A 15,914-nucleotide genomic window follows, 5' to 3' on the forward strand; every position below is an offset into this window, starting at 1 on the left:
AAAAAAAAAAAAGCCTGGTGGGTTCTATTCTCAAAAAGATCAAGAGGAGGCAATTCCCTGGCTTAATACAGAATCACATTAGATTTTTAAAAAATAATTCCAAGACCTAAATTGTGACTAATCTAACTACCTCTTGCTAAAACGTAAATCTATAGCTTCCTCAAAGGTAGACCAAACATTTAGACCAAGTAACAGACTGAAACCGTGAAGCAGGAACCTGCACGATAAATCCTGGCCCTATTAGCTACAAAATGGGTTAAATCTATCCTTCTGAGTTAGACTATGGCCTGGCTTTCATTCATTCATTCATTCATTCATTCATTCAACAAACATGCCCTATTTTTGCCAGGGTTTTTACTAAGCCTTAGGGATGCAAAAATGAGTGACTTTTGGCTACACTTAAATGAGGGCTGGTTGCCAAGGGAATCAACCTTATGATAAAAGGGGTGGGATTGAAAGTCCATCCCACTGACCTCTAGTGTGGAGAAAGGGGAGCTCACAAACATGTACAGTGCCAACCCTGACCCAATATGAAAATTCTAGAGCAAAGGTAGGTAGAAAGTGCAGTGGGATTATGTAAACATAAAGAAAGGAGGCTAGATGTGGGAGAATCAACACAGAAGAGCTGATATGTGAGATGAGCCTTAAAGAAGGAGCAGAGTGCCCCAGGCTAGGAAGTATAAGAAGGGCATTCTAGAGGAGGAACAGCATGAGAAAGGACCGTAAGGGCCCAAAGAGTCAAGAAACTTAATCTGGTTTGGCAGAGCAGTAGTTCTTAAGGGCAATCTGCACAAAAATCAGCCTTGGTATAATTAAATGTAGGTTCTCAGGACCCATGAACAACTGATTTTGTGGGCTTAGGCATCTGGATTTTATTTTTATTTTAGTTTTAAATTTTTTTTATGTTTTTATTTATTTTTGAGACAGAGAGAGACAGAGCATGAGCAGGGGAGGGGCAGAGAGAGAGGGAGACGCAGAATCTGAAGCAGGATCCAGGCTCTGAGCTGTCAGCACAGAAGCCGACGCGGGGCTCAAGCTCACAGACTGTGAGATCATGACCTGAGCTAAAGTCGGACGTTTAACCGACTGAGCAACCCAGGCAACCCTAGGCATCTGAATTTTAAAACCGGCATCCTCGATGATTCTGAAGAAGGTGGTCCGTAGACCACACTGAGAAACCCTGGGCTAGAGTATAGAGTGCATGGTAGGAGGAAGGAGAAGGGCTCGGGATGAGGCAGAAACTTTGGTCAGGACCATATTGTGCTAAGGAGTTTGGAGCTCAATTTTACAGGCAGTGAGGCACCCTCTGGGAGCGTCCTGGTGACATTAGTTTTAGAAAGCCCAATGTGGAGGCAGTGCTGGGCAAGAACCTGGAGAGGAGGGTCACTACATCTAGGCAAGACATGAGGAGTTTCTTCAAGAGAAAGTGCATTATTCAGAAATCAAACCACAACAAGGACCCTGAAACTACCACTCTCTTATCAGCTGGGGGCTGCCAGGACACCCGCATACTTCTAGGGGACAGAATCTCCCCTAAGCAGAGAGCAGTAGTAACCACAGTGGCCCACATAACTGCACATGGGCCTATGCCGAAGCCAGGCTGGGGGACACTCCCTGTGGTTGTCAGGCTTGTGCTGAGTCATCTCTCGTAAGAACGAGTTTCTCAGAGCTCCTGGGATCTTGCTTCACAAGTTGCTGGTTGGCTTTCCTGTGGTTTCCAGGCCAAGCAAGGAGAAAAAAAAAAAAAAAAAAAAAAAAAAATATATATATATATATATACACACACATATATATAAACCAAAGGTACTTCTAGGGCACAGGTCTCACAAATCATGGTGCCCAGGACCCCTCCCCTTGCCTCTCTCCTCGTATTCTTTGCTCTAGAAGCTAGGATAAGCTGCCGATTGCCCAGTTTCGTAATCTTCTTGGCCACTCTGCAGCTAAAGGGCAAAAGTGAACAGCTACCTGTACAGATCTGAGGCTAGAGGGGACTTGAAGATAGATAACCTGTGTTCCTGGGAGGGGCTGGCTGACTTGAAGCTTACTTCACCACCCAAGCCTGGCTCCCGGGGAAGGGCTCTCACTGGGCCACACTGCTTCTTAGGGTAACTTCCTGCTTGATTGGCATGAAGGGGTGACCTTACACAAAACGACTCCCTTTCCTGAGCTTCAGATTCTTCTGTAAAATGATGGAGCTGGACTCAAAGAACTTTATCCAGTCCTATATCATTCCTTGAGTTGAGATGACCAAGCTGAATACCTCTGCTTCTTGGCTCCTCCCTCCAATGTCCCCAGGAGAGCCAGGAGCTATTTCAGGTACACTCAGGAGGAACCCAGCCATTTAACTTATTACTTTCTGAGTGTTCTACTATGTGCAGATAATAAGAACAGCCATCAAGGGTGCCTGGGTGGCTCAGTCAGTTATGCAACTCTTGATTTCAGCTCAGGTCATGATCTCCTGGTTTGTGAGTCCAAGCCCCCATCCAGCTCCATGCTGCAGGGCTCTGTGCTGTGGGGATCCATGCTTCGGGGACCTATGCTGACAGCACAGAGCCTGCTTGGGATTCTCTCTCTCTCTCTCTCTCTCTCTCTCTCTCTTTCTCTCTCCCTCTTTCTCTCTACCCCTCCCCCATTTTCTTTATAAAAAATAAACATGCATTTATTTTTTTAAACACACATTAAAAAAAATAAGAACAGCCATAATTTCCAAGTGCTTACTATGTACCAGCACTATGTTAAGCATTATACATTTATATTATTTGTTCATCACAACATCCGTAAGATGTAGGTATTGTTATTATCTTTATCGCACAAATGAAAAATTGAGGCTCAGAGAGATTAAGTAACTTGCCTAAGAACATTCAGCTGGTAAAGCACCAGAGCCCCTATCAGCTCCAAAGACCATGGTCCTTCCACGCCATCACACTTCATAGTACTGGTCAACCAAGGGTCAGTTAAGCATAGATCACAGACAGTAGTGGAGTTGTTGGCGCTAGGGAGTGGGGTGTAAGGACAGACCAAATGATGAAATGACTTGTTAAATGGGAATAATAATAGTACCTACCTCAACTGGTGGTTGGCAGAATTCAACTAGATAATTAGTAAATTCATAAATGCTTTAAAAAATAGCTACTAATATAGAATACGTATTAATGAATGTTATATAGTAATTGCCGTTTTTAGTTGTTGTTTTTTCTTTTTATGTCCCTATAATAAAACCCTGGTTTCTCTTGGATTAGATCATAATTTAACATTGTCTTGGTTCTTTTTTTTTTTAATGTTTACTTTGAGAGAGAGAGGGAGGGAGAGAGAGAGAAAGAAAGAGAGAATTCCAAGCTAGATGGGTTGATCTCATGAACTGTGAAATCATGACCTGAGAGGAAATCAAGAGTCAGACACTTAACCAAATGAGCCACCCAGGCACCCCTGTCTTGGTTCTTTAGTTGTTTGTTTTTGTTAGCAGTTGCCATTTAAGAAAAATTTTTTAATGTTTTTATTTATTTTTGAAGGAGAGAGAGAGACAGAGCATGAGTGGGGGAGGAACAGAGAGAGAGGGAGACACAGAATTCCAAGCAGGCTCCAGGCTCTGAGCTGTCAGCACAGAGCCCGATGCGGGGCTCCAACCCACAAACTGTGAGATCATGACCTGAGCCAAAGTCAGACGCTTAACTGACTGAGCCACCCAGGCGCCCCTAGTAGTTGCCATTTGAAAATTGTGGTAACATATACATAAAGTTTACCAGTATAATAATTTTTAAGTGTACAGCTCAGTGGCATTAAGCATGTTCACACCGTTGTGCGACCATCACTACCATCCCTCTCAAGAACTTTTTCACCTTCTCAAACTTAAATTCTGCCGTTGGTTTTCAATAATTACTCACTTAACTCTTAGATTAAATATTTTTATGCTCCTATCTTCTTAACAAAAGGCTGTGGGCTGTAGTGGAGAACATGGGATGGAGATTACAACCCTGGGTTCAAATTCAGATTCCCTCGCAGTATTTGAACTTGAATAATTCACATAAAACTCTGAACACCAGTTCCTCCTTGGAGATGAGACTAATACATGGAAACCCCACAGCGTTACGGTTAGCATTAGAAGAGATCACCAAGGGAAAGTATGTTGCAACCTCCATGCAACGCGCTCCAGAAATATATGACCTCTAGATTGGTGGATAGATAGTACTTTTAAGCTCCTAGTTCAGCTCCAGGCATAAAATTGGAACTCAGAAAAAGTTCTAAATGAATCACAAAGAGAAGTTTCAAGCCGCTGGGTCATACTGCCCCCTGGTGGTAGCCAAGAAACGTGCAGCGTCTCTGGCCTCCTGGGTATTCTTGGAGCTGATTGGGTAAGATCAGGGTGGGCTGGGAACTCAGGGAAACCCAAGGTTCCCTCCCCAAGGGGCTCTTCCTTCTCACCTAAACACACATATTATCCCCGGATATTCCTCAGCTTCAATTCTTCGTTCCAAAAGGGCTGCTCTCCTTTCCATATGCCTTTCTCTTACCGCTTCTGCTGATGCTGTTCTACTTCCCCACCGGTGGCTCATCCAAACTCTAAATCTCCTTCAGACCCGCTCAAATCTCACCTCCTCCAGGAGGCCTCCCTGCAACCCACCAGCCAGGCTCTCCCTCAGCCTTTCTTAAACCTCTACAGAACTCACAGCCTGTACTTAATTACATGTTGTGTGCAGTTCTCTCCAAACTTTGATTCCTTGAATCAAATTTCCTGGTTTTCTTAATGTTTCCCTCAGTCTTCAGAGCATGAACTGAAGAGATGGTCCCGGTTCCTTAAAAGCTATATACGTTTCTGAGTGCCTAGGTACAGCATGCTTAGATATATGGGCCAGGTGCAGCACTGGGTACTTGTACAAACATGCCTTCAATCCTCATGATAATTCTAATGCAACTCTACTGCCAATTACATATTTCAATTTGTAGAGAAAAAACTGAGCCTCAGAAAGGTTAAGTAACTTGGTTAAAGTCACACGGCTACTAAGTGGTAGAGTATGGGTTTGAGCCCATGTGTGCCTAATTACAAATCCACAGAATAAATTCTGTCTCCCATGCCAACTCTTCTCAATGATCAGCACCTGCCTGGCATAGTGACTTGGGAAGGAATTCAGAACACCGGGGCTTAGAGGGTTAAGTGGTGAATTTGATTAGTAATGTCTGTCATGCGTAAGAAATGGAGAATGGTGACACACAAGCTTTGTATTTGCCATCCATTCTCTACCCCATGCTGGATGGGTCTATAGGAGGATAATCCATCTCATTCTGGACATAGATTTAAGAAAGCATGGTATGTGGAATAAACATGAGATTTAAATTAAGACTAACCTGTATTAAACTTCAGCTCCACCAGTTTCTGGAACTTTAAGTTGTTAATTGGCCTCTTTAAGCCTTAGAGTCTTTAAGTGTGAAACGTAGATAAAACACCTGGGTTATAACAAACAATTGGGAGGAAAAATAAACCTTTGTTCTTTTCACAAGGTTGAATGGAAGCTCTGAGACTTATTTCTCTAATTATCACAAGAGCCTTAATTTTGAGGGAATCTCTGAAGGTTGCTATAACCTACCTATTATTTTAAATCTATGTTTATGAGAGAGAGAGAAAGAGAGAGAAAGAGCGAACACGTTCCCCTAAATGAGGAAACAGAGGGGAAAAAAAGCCTTCTGTAAACACCTTTGGCATACTACCTGGAATAGAGTAAGTGCTCAACTGGTGTTTCTTCCTTCTCCCCTTCCTTTAGAAACAGCCTGATTCCTGTCAGGGAATAGTTTGGAAGGTGTTGTCCTTCCTAGGAAATAATAATTGTATGTCAAAACTGTCACAAAAATAAAACTTTAACATGACAAGACCATCTAATAATCACTAGTCTCCAAATGTGATGCACTAGGAAGGACATAATATTGGCTACATCATGTTACTGCCAAAGGTGTCTAACTTGAATCTAAACATGAAAAAAGAGTTAGACAAAAATAAAACAACTGGGCTGAAAAAACAAACAAACAAACAAACAAACAAACAAACAAACAAAACACAACTGGCCTGGATGCTTCAAAGTATCAATGTAAAAAATACCAAAGAAAGGGACACCTGGGTGGCTCAGTTTGTTATTTATCCAACTCTTGATCCCAGCGCAGGTCTTGATCTTAGGGTCGTGAGTTCAAGCTTTATGCCCAGCATGGCCCTACTTAAAAACAAAAACCCGCACACGCACGCACACACACACAAAGACTGGAAAACTGTTATGGATTAAGAGAGATCAAAGAGATAGATCAAATGCAGTGTATGATCCAAAAACAAAAAACAAAAACCACTAAAAAGACAATTGGGAAATTTGAACATGAACACATATGTGTATATATATATATACACATATGTAATTTATATATGTGTATATATATATACACATATATATGTATGTATATATATGTGTATATATATGTATATATGTATATATATATATGTGTGTATATATATATATATGTATGTATGTATTAGAGCATGTATCCATGTTAAATTTTCCAAGAATGATAATTATATTGTGGCTACGTATGAAAACATGCATGTTCTTAGGAGATACTTGCTAAAGTATTTAGGAGTGAAGTGTCATGATGCCCACAACTAATTCAAATGGTTTAGGAAAAGCTTTATGTACGCACATATTATCTGTATGGAGAGTGAAAGCAATTATGGCAAAATGTTAACAATTCAATCTAAGGAAAGGGCATCTAGTATTCATTGTATTACTCAAAGTTGCCTAAAGATTTGAAATACTTCAAAATAAAAAGTCAGGAAATATATGTATATATTAAACTAGAATGAATATATATATATATATACACATATATACATATATATATATATACTTTTTTACTAATATATATATACTTTTTAGTTAACAAAGTTATAAAATTGTAATGCTCTGTGTTGGTGAGTGTATAGTAAAATAAATATACTAAGAAATTTCCAAGTAATACATTGGCACAACCATTTTAAAAAATAATTTTGCAAAATATGTTTGTGTATCTTAACATAATGATCCTGCTTCTGGGAATCTGCCTTAATAAATGTAAAGAAGAAAAAAATTGAAAAAAATACTCATTGCAATGTTTTTACAATGGTAAAATGGGGAACAAAAAACTTAAATGTCTAGCTACTGAGTAATGACTAAGTAAATTATGTCAATTTGGTGGGCTATAATACAGCTATTAAAAGTAAAACATTTTTATGGCACACCTGGCAGGCTCAGTCAGAAAAGCATGCGACTCTTGATCTCGGGTTCATGCGAGCCCCATGTTGGGTATAGAGATTCCTAAAAAAAGTAAAAATTGTGAATAATAATTTAAAAATATTTGAAGACTGTTTATAAACATGAAAAATACGAGATGGGATGTCTGGGCGGTTCAGTTAAGTGTCTGACTATTGATTTCAGCTCAGGTCATGATCTCATGGTTTGTGAGACTGAGCCCAGCATTGGGCTCTGTGCTGGCTGTGCAAAGCCTGCTTGAGATTCTCCATCTCCTTCTCCCTCTGCCCCTCCCCTGTCACAATCTTTCTCTCTCTCTCTCTCTCTCTCTCTCTCTCTCTCAAAAATAAATAAATAAACATAAAAAAAGAAAAGTATGAGATAAAAGTTAAATTTTTAAAAAGAAGAATACAGAATTATAACAAAAAATTGGGAGAAAAAACAAACCTTTGTTCTTTTCACAAGGTTGAATGGAAGCTCTGAGACTTCTTTCTCTAATTATCACAAGAGTCTTAATTTTGAGAGAATCTCTGAAGGAGTTGCTACAATCTACCTATTACTTTAAATCTATTTTTTATGAGAGAGAGAGAGAATACATTCCCCTACATGAGGAAACAGAGGGGGTAAAATAAGCCTTCAAATTAGGTCCTGACACTGCCTGCATGTCTAGGAAACATTTTGAAAGCACCAAGTCATTAATCACAAGCTCCTAGAGCAGGAATAATTTATCCTAATTAATTTCTTTTTTAATTTTTTAAATGTTTGTTTATTTATTTATTTATTATTTTTTTAATGTTTATTTATTTTTGAGAGAAAGAGAGAGACACAGAGTGAGCAGGGTAGGGGCAGAGAGAGGGAGACACAGAATCTGAAGCAGACTCCAGGCTCTGAGCTGTCAGCACAGAGCCCGACATGGGGCTCGAGCTCACAGACCGTGAGATCATGACCTGAGCTGAAGTCAGACACTTAACTGACTGAGTCACCCAGGTGCCCCGATGTTTATTTATTTTTGAAAGAGAGACAGACAGACAGACAGACAGACAGAACACGAGCAGGGGAGGGGCAGAGAAAGAGGGAGACACAGAATCTGAAGCAGGCTCCAGGCTCTGAGCTATCAGCACAGAGCCCAATGCGGGGCTCAAACTCACAAACCAGGAGATCATGACCTGAGCCAAAGTCAGATGCTTAACTGACTGAACCACCCAGGCGCCCTGTATCCTAATGAATTTCTTAAAAATGAATTTACTTGTTGGGGTGCCTGGGTGGCGCAGTCGGTTAAGCGTCCGACTTCAGCCAGGTCACGATCTCACAGTCCGTGAGTTCGAGCCCCGCGTCAGGCTCTGGGCTGATGGCTCAGAGCCTGGAGCCTGTTTCCGATTCTGTGTCTCCCTCTCTCTCTGCCCCTCCCCCATTCATGCTCTGTCTCTCTCTGTCCCAAAAATAAATAAACATTGAAAAAAAAATTTAAAAAAAAAATGAATTTACTTGAGCAATAAAAATGAAAGATCACTAAATATCCATTACAGAACACTCAGCAAATGTCTACCTGTGGGGACTGAGAAGCAGTAACAATACTGGAAAGGCTGAGAAACAAATTGTCTCAAATGATGAAGAAAGTCACATTATCTGTGATGAGCAGGAATAGAGTGTGGTCCTGTTTTACAAAATACTAAGATACATGGTGTGGGTGTAGGTGTGTGCAGAGACAGCCTTCTCTGAAGGATAGGAGTCCTTCTAGTCACTTTAGGATTCCTATTTTCCACTATCCTAGTCTTGCACTCCAAAGAAAGTCAGATGCTTAACTGACTGAGCCACCCAGGTGCCCCATGGCTTTTCTGATACCTTAAGACACATCTTAAAAAAAAAAAAAAGACACATCTTGCCAACGGATGCACAAAACAAACTGCAGTAAAGCACAGATGCTCGCAGACATAGCTGTATGCTGAGATGCTGAGTGTAGCTGCCGGGGAAGGGGTGTGGTGGGGCCACTCTTGCTGCTCAGAGTGCACATTGCCTCTCTAAGGGCTCACTGCAAAACAAACCCAGAACAGTATTTTCACTTTTCGCATAAATCCTCTTTGGATTCCTTTTGGTTAGAGAAAACAGGTATTAATGCAGGTCTTTCATAAAAGCAAGTGGTATGATGCGAACTTTGGAAAAGTAGGGGGTGCCTGTCATGACAAGATAGGAAACAACTGTTCCTCAGAAGCCCAGTGTTAATTTATCTGACCAGCATGACCTGAAACAACCAGAACCACCAGTCTAGGCGTCAAATACAGTCACATGTCTTCTACTTTTCAAAAGAAAATCAGCTTGGTCACCTAATATGCTAGATTAGCAGAAAGCCCAATATCCATTTCTCCCCTTAAGTTGTTCAACATGCCCAGTTTTATGCAAACCAAAGCAGCCAATATTGTTTCTGAGTATTTTAAGAACAGAGAACTGAAACACATTTCCATTCACCAGAGAACCTGTTTCAGGAGCTGCTGCCTCTCTCACTGCCATGTGTGCAGCTGATGAAAACCCTCCACGCACAACCTGAAACATCCTGCCTCTCCCTGCGGACAGCTTGCTCCTCTGATTCTCTGTCATGCTCTGAGCTGGACTCCCAAGGTCACTGTCGCATGCTGAAGTGTGTGCTCCAAAATTCATGTGTTGGAGTCCTACTGTCCAGTACCTGAGAATGTGACTGTATTTGGAGATATGGTCTTCAAGAGGTAATGAAGGTGAAATGTGGTCTTTGCTGGGGGTCCTAATCCAGTATGACTGGTCTCCTTGTAAGAAGAGGAGACAAGGACACAGGCATGCACAGAGGAAAGACCACATGAAAACATTGCCACCTACAACCAAAGGAGAGAGGCTTCTGAAGAAATTGACTCTGCCAACACCTTGATCTTAGACTTTTAACCTCCAGAAGTGTGAGAAAATTAATTTCTGTCATGTAAGCCATCCAGTGCATAGTACTATGGCAACCCTAGCAGATTAATACAGGGTCAACTTCATTCTTTTGCATGCATCTATCCACATGTCCCAAAATCATTTGTTGAAAAGACCATTCTTTCCCCCATTGAATGCTCTTGGCATCCTTGTCAAAAATCAAGTGAGCTAAAATGTACAGGATTATTTCTGTACTCTTAAATCCCACTGATTTATAAGTCTATCCTTATGCCAGCCCAACACTATTTGAATTAGTATAACTTTGCAGTTAAGTTTTGAAATCAAGAACTGTGGGTCCTCCAACTTTGTTCTTCTTTTTTTAAGGATCAGTTTGGCTATTCAGGGTCCCTTGCAATGCCATATGAAATTTAAAATCAGTTGGTCCATGTCCAGCCGTAAAGAGGCAGCTGAGATTTTAAAATTTCTTTTGTTAAATTTATTTCTAAGTATTTATTTTTAATACACTATAAGTGGAATTTTTGTTTTGCTTATTTTTTAAATCTTTATCTTAAGTAGGCTCCATGCCTAACATGGGGCTTGAACTCACAACCCTCAGATCAAGGGTCACACTCTCTACTGACTGAGCCAGCCAGGCACCCCATGAGTAGAATGTTTCAATTTTAATTTTCAGCTTTTTAATTGCTAGTTTTTAGAAATACAATTGATTTGGGTATACACTGATCTTGTATCCTGCAACCTTGCTGAATTTGTTTAACTTGAATAGGTTTTTGTGGATTCTTTAGGTTTTTCTCTATATAAAATCATGTCATCTGTGAATAGGAATAGTTTTACTACTTCTCCTTTCTAATCTGAAGAAGTTTTAACTTTTGTTTCTTGCCTAATTCCTTGGCTAGAACTTCCAGTACAATGTTAGATACATGTGGAAAGAGTGGGTATCTTTGTCTTTTCCTGATCTTAGGAAGGAAGCTTTCCACCTTTCACCATATGATGCTAACTATTTTTTTTTAAGTTTTTGTTTATTTACTGAGAGAGAGAGAGAGAGAGAGAGAGAGAGAGAGAGAGAATGAGCAGGGGAGGCACAAAGAGCGCGGGATGGCGGGGGGCTTGAGGAGGGTTGGGGGGACAGATGATCCAAAGTAGGCTCCGTGCTGACAGCAGAGAGCCCAAAGTGGGGCTCAAACTGACCAACCATGAGATCATGACCTGAACCGAAGTCGGATGCTTAACCAACTGAGCCACCCAGGCACCCCAACTATGGGTTTTTTTGTACACGCTTTTTATCAGGTTGAGAAAGTTCCTTTGTATTTCTAGTTTGTTGGGTGTTTTACCATGAAAGGGTGTTGGATTTTGTCAAACAATTTTTCTGCATCTATTGAAATGATCATGTGTAGTTTTTGTCCTTTATTCTATTAATATGGTATATTATATTGATTTTCACATGTTGAGCCACCATTGCTTGGCTGGGGTAAATCTCACTTGGTCATGAGGTGTGATCCTCTCATCATACTTGCTTGGATCAGTTTGCTAGTATTTTACTGAGGATTTTTTTGCAGCTGTATCCATAAAGGATATTAGTCTGTAGTTTTCTTTTAATTTGTTATCTTTGTTTGGCTTTGGTATCAGGACAATACTGGCCTCATATAATGAGTTAAGAAGTGTTCTTGAATTTTTTGAAAAAGTTTGAGAAGGGGCGCCTGGGTGGCGCAGTCAGTGAAGCGTCTGACTTCGGCCAGGTCACGATCTCGCGGTCCGCGAGTTCGAGCCCCGCGTCGGGCTCTGGGCTGAAGGCTCGGAGCCTGGAGCCTGTTTCCGATTCTGTGTCTCCCTCTCTCTCTGCCCCTCCCCCGTTCATGCTCTGTCTCTCTCTGTCCCAAAAATAAATAAACGTTGAAAAAAAAAATTAAAAAAAAATAAAAAAGAAAAAGTTTGAGAAGAATTAGTGCTGATTCTTCTTTAAACATCTGATAGAATTTACCAGTGAAAGCATCTGGTCCTGGGGCTTTGTTGTTTTTGTTAAGAGTTTTTTCATTATTGACTTAATCTCCTTCCTTATTATAGGTTATTAGTGTCCAGTGTTCTGAAAAAGTCGACTCTGACAGTTTTTGCCACATTTTTTTGTTGCTATTATGAAGGATTGAACTTTTGGAGTTTCTTACTCTGCTGTTTTGTTGACATCATTTCAATATGACTTAATACTAGTAATGTTAACCTGATCGCTTGGTTAAGGTAGTATCTGCAATGTTTCTGTACTGCAGAATTATGATTTTTTTCTTTTCCATATACTATTCCAGAGGTCAGCAAACTAATGGCTGGAAGACCAAATCCAGCTCAGTGCCTGTTTTTACAAACAAAGTTTTATTGGTCTGTTAGGTAAATAAAGTTTTATTGGTACACAGCCACACTCATTTGTTTATATATTTTCTGTGGCTGTAGCTTTCATGCTACAATAGCAGAGGTGAACTGTTGCAAAATAGACTGTACGGCTCACAGAGACTAATTTAGTTCCTATTTGGCTCTTTCCTGATTCCAACTATATTCATTAGAAACATACCACTAAATCTAGCCCACATGTAAGGGGAGGGAAATTAAGCTTTACATTGTGGAGAAAGGAAGATCAAAGGATTTTTGGACATATGTTTAAAAAAAGATAATTAATAAATATTTTGGAGCCTATACTTTGAAGCTATGGCAATATCCTGTTTCTCCTTAAAGTTTTGCCCACTGACATTAGCTTCATCAGTAGATCTTGCTTGTAGCAATTATTACTGTGGTGTTCTAATAATGATTTTCTGCTTCTCTCCTTTGGGTCTTAACCTATCACTATCATAATTTACTTCATGGTATAGGAGTTGCGGTACTTTCTCTTGCTGGAGAGACAACTGAGAACACAGTACAAGGTTTTAAGTTAGAAGTCTCAATTTGTGACCCTGAGCAAGTCTCTTGACATTTCGCTCTTTTTTCTCATCAGTAGAATAAAAATATCAATAGCCACCTCGCAGGATTCTTGTGAAAATGCTATCTGAACTAAGAAGTAGGATGTAGATGTTAAATTCTTGGGTAATGAACTTCCTTTAATCTTATTTTCTCCTTTGCTTTCCTTCTCTGCCTCTTTCTTTCTTTTCTCTATTCTGATTCCACCTTTTTTCTCCTCTGCCTGTGTCTTGGGCCTACCAGAGGTCCCTCATGGCACTATAGGGATGAAACCAGTGGGGTCTGAATCACAGCACTTTGAAGAAGGGCTGTTTCCAGGTCCAGCCCAAAGAACCAGTTATGCTATCTTTAGGAAGCCACTTTAAGGACTCCTTTGCTGTTCTAAGCAGACTGCTTCCAGCATACATTCCCCCACCTCTCATTCCCTGGAGGGCAGGGACCTTGCCTTGTAACTCCTTTACCTCCCTTACTGCACAATGCCTTTCAGATAGTCTTCAATCAACTTTGGATATGGATTTTAGCACACATATTCTGCATTTTAAAATACACATGTTCTGCATGTTACCACTATGCAGAACATAGGTATGCTCCTGGCAAACAACACCATTAAAATTCATTTGATGGTTTCTATCATTTTATTAGGGCCTCATTCCTAGCTTGGAGATATCTAACTTTATACTTCAACAGGCATTAGCTGTGTAAGAGGCTATAAAGTGAATCAGATATGCATGGCACTGGACCTCAAGGAATCTACAGTACAGTTGAGGGAAGAGCAGTCTGCACAAATAACTAACCACAGATCATCAAGGACTTCAAATATCAGACATCACATAGTCTTTGTTCAGCAGATGGTGGGTAACTAGTGAAGGCTTTTGAGGCAGAAGGTGACATAATCCATACTGAGGAAGTGGGAGGCATGAATTGCATAAGCCTGGACACAGGGGGTGTAGTTAGAAGACTTTTAGAATGACCAAGTGAAAAAGAATATACATCAATGGCAGTAAGAATATGAAGAAGTAGACAGAAAACCTTGCAACAGGACATGGTCAATTAGGAATCTGGGAATCTTAGGGGCGCCTGGGTGGCTCAGTAGGTCAGGTGTCCGACTTCAACTCAGGTCATGATCGTGCTGTCCATGGATTCAAGCCCCACGTCGGGCTGTGTGCGGACAGCTCAGAGCCTGAAGTCTGCTTCAAATTCTGTGTGTGTCTCTCTCTCTAAACCTCCCCTGTTCGCATTCTGTCTCTCTCTCTCTCAAAAATGAATAAACATTAAAAAAAAAAAAAAGAATCAGAGAATCTTAGAAGGTGACCTTTGAGATTATCTGGGGCAACTCTTGTATATCAGAAGAGGAAGATGAAAACTGAGGACACTAACTTGCCCAAGCTCACACTGTTAGCGACTGTACTAGTCAAGGTGACTCTAGGGTATGCTACAGTAATAGTCAAACCCCAGTCTCTAGAGTGTAACCCATAAAAGTCTATTTCCTACTCACAAAATGTCCTCTTTAAGTCCAGAGACTTCCCAGAGCAGCACCATTCCAAACAATGATTCAGGGATGCAGTCTGCTGTTGTGGGTTCTGCCAACTCAACTCATACCTTCCAGGAAGAGAAAGTGTAGAGAACATGTATCACTTCTTCTCATAACCCTTCAGCCAGAATTAGACACATGCCCTACCCTAACTAGAAGAGAGGTTGGGAAATGTAGTGGGAAGAAAGTGGACATGAGATATTTATGGCTATTTATGAACACTACATTCTCTGTCATAGTCCCAGAACTAGGAATATACTGATCCCCATAATCCAGTCTTTTTTATTACAGTTTATGGGGAGTGGAGCCCACTTCATGGATTTGCTAACACCTGTGTTCTATCTTACTGTTACTGTGGACTTGGCAAGAGAACTGAAAACAGATTTTCAGTCTTGAGAGAAACAACCCCATTCAGAAACTGTAAGTAGGCAGCTTGAAATAAGATGAGGATATTTCAAGCAACTCCAAACTACATATCACCATATGGTAATTATTTGTATAATTTTAACAATATGTGCAGAAGTATCTGTATAGTACACATCAACTCAGAATATACACCTCTGCTCCATGACTTGTGAAGTCACAGAAGTAGATGCAGGCCATAGAATGTGCAATGGACAGCCTCATAGTAGAGCATAGCAGAGCTGACATAGAAGGATGAAGTCAATGACTCCCTGGGCACCTGCCTGCTATGCTCCCAAACTCCTCCTGAGAGAAGCAGGCCTTTACCATTAAAACCCATATTCAAGGAATGTCTGGATGGCTCAGTCAGGTAAGTGTCCGACTTGAGCTCAGATCATGATTTCATGGTTCATGGGTTTGAGCCCCATGTCAGGCTCTGCATTGACAGTGCAGAGCCTGCTTGGGATTCTCTCTCCTCTCTCTCTGCCCCTCCCCTGCTTGCACACACATGTGCACATGCTCTCTCCTTCTCTCAAAATAGATTAAATAAACTTAAAAAAAAACTCAAGGGGCGCCTGGGTGGCTCAGTCAGTGAAGCATCCGACTTCAGCTCAGGTCATGATCTCATAGCTTATGAGTTTGAGCCCCACATCAGGCTCTGTGCTGGCAGCTCAGAGCCTGGAGCCTGCTTTGCATTCTGTATCTCTCTCTCTCTCTCTCTCTCTCTCTCTCTCTCTCTCTGTGCCCCTCCTGAACTCATGCTCTGTTCTGTTTCTCTCTCTCTCTCTCTCTCTCTCTCTCTCTCTCTCTCTCAAAAATAAACATTAAAAAAAAACATTCAATAGCTTGTGACTTATCACCCTGGCCATAACTGATCAGAGAAGGGAAAGATGCTT

The 15,914-nt window shown here is 40.9% G+C and overlaps 1 protein-coding gene and 1 long non-coding RNA gene across 2 annotated transcripts in view; one reads left to right on the top strand and one right to left on the bottom strand.

Annotated features, from left to right (window-relative positions):
* Positions 1-15,914, bottom strand: part of NT5C2 (5'-nucleotidase, cytosolic II) — a 149,949-nt gene that overhangs the window by 121,970 nt on the left and 12,065 nt on the right. The window lies entirely within an intron of this gene.
* LOC123380896 lies at positions 3,967-10,323 on the top strand. Its single transcript, XR_006587266.1, has 2 exons — positions 3,967-5,302; positions 9,723-10,323. It is a non-coding gene; the product is annotated as an uncharacterized LOC123380896 (long non-coding RNA).

This window comes from Felis catus, chromosome D2, assembly GCF_018350175.1.
Source record: "Felis catus isolate Fca126 chromosome D2, F.catus_Fca126_mat1.0, whole genome shotgun sequence".
NCBI classification, from domain to species: domain Eukaryota; kingdom Metazoa; phylum Chordata; class Mammalia; order Carnivora; family Felidae; genus Felis; species Felis catus.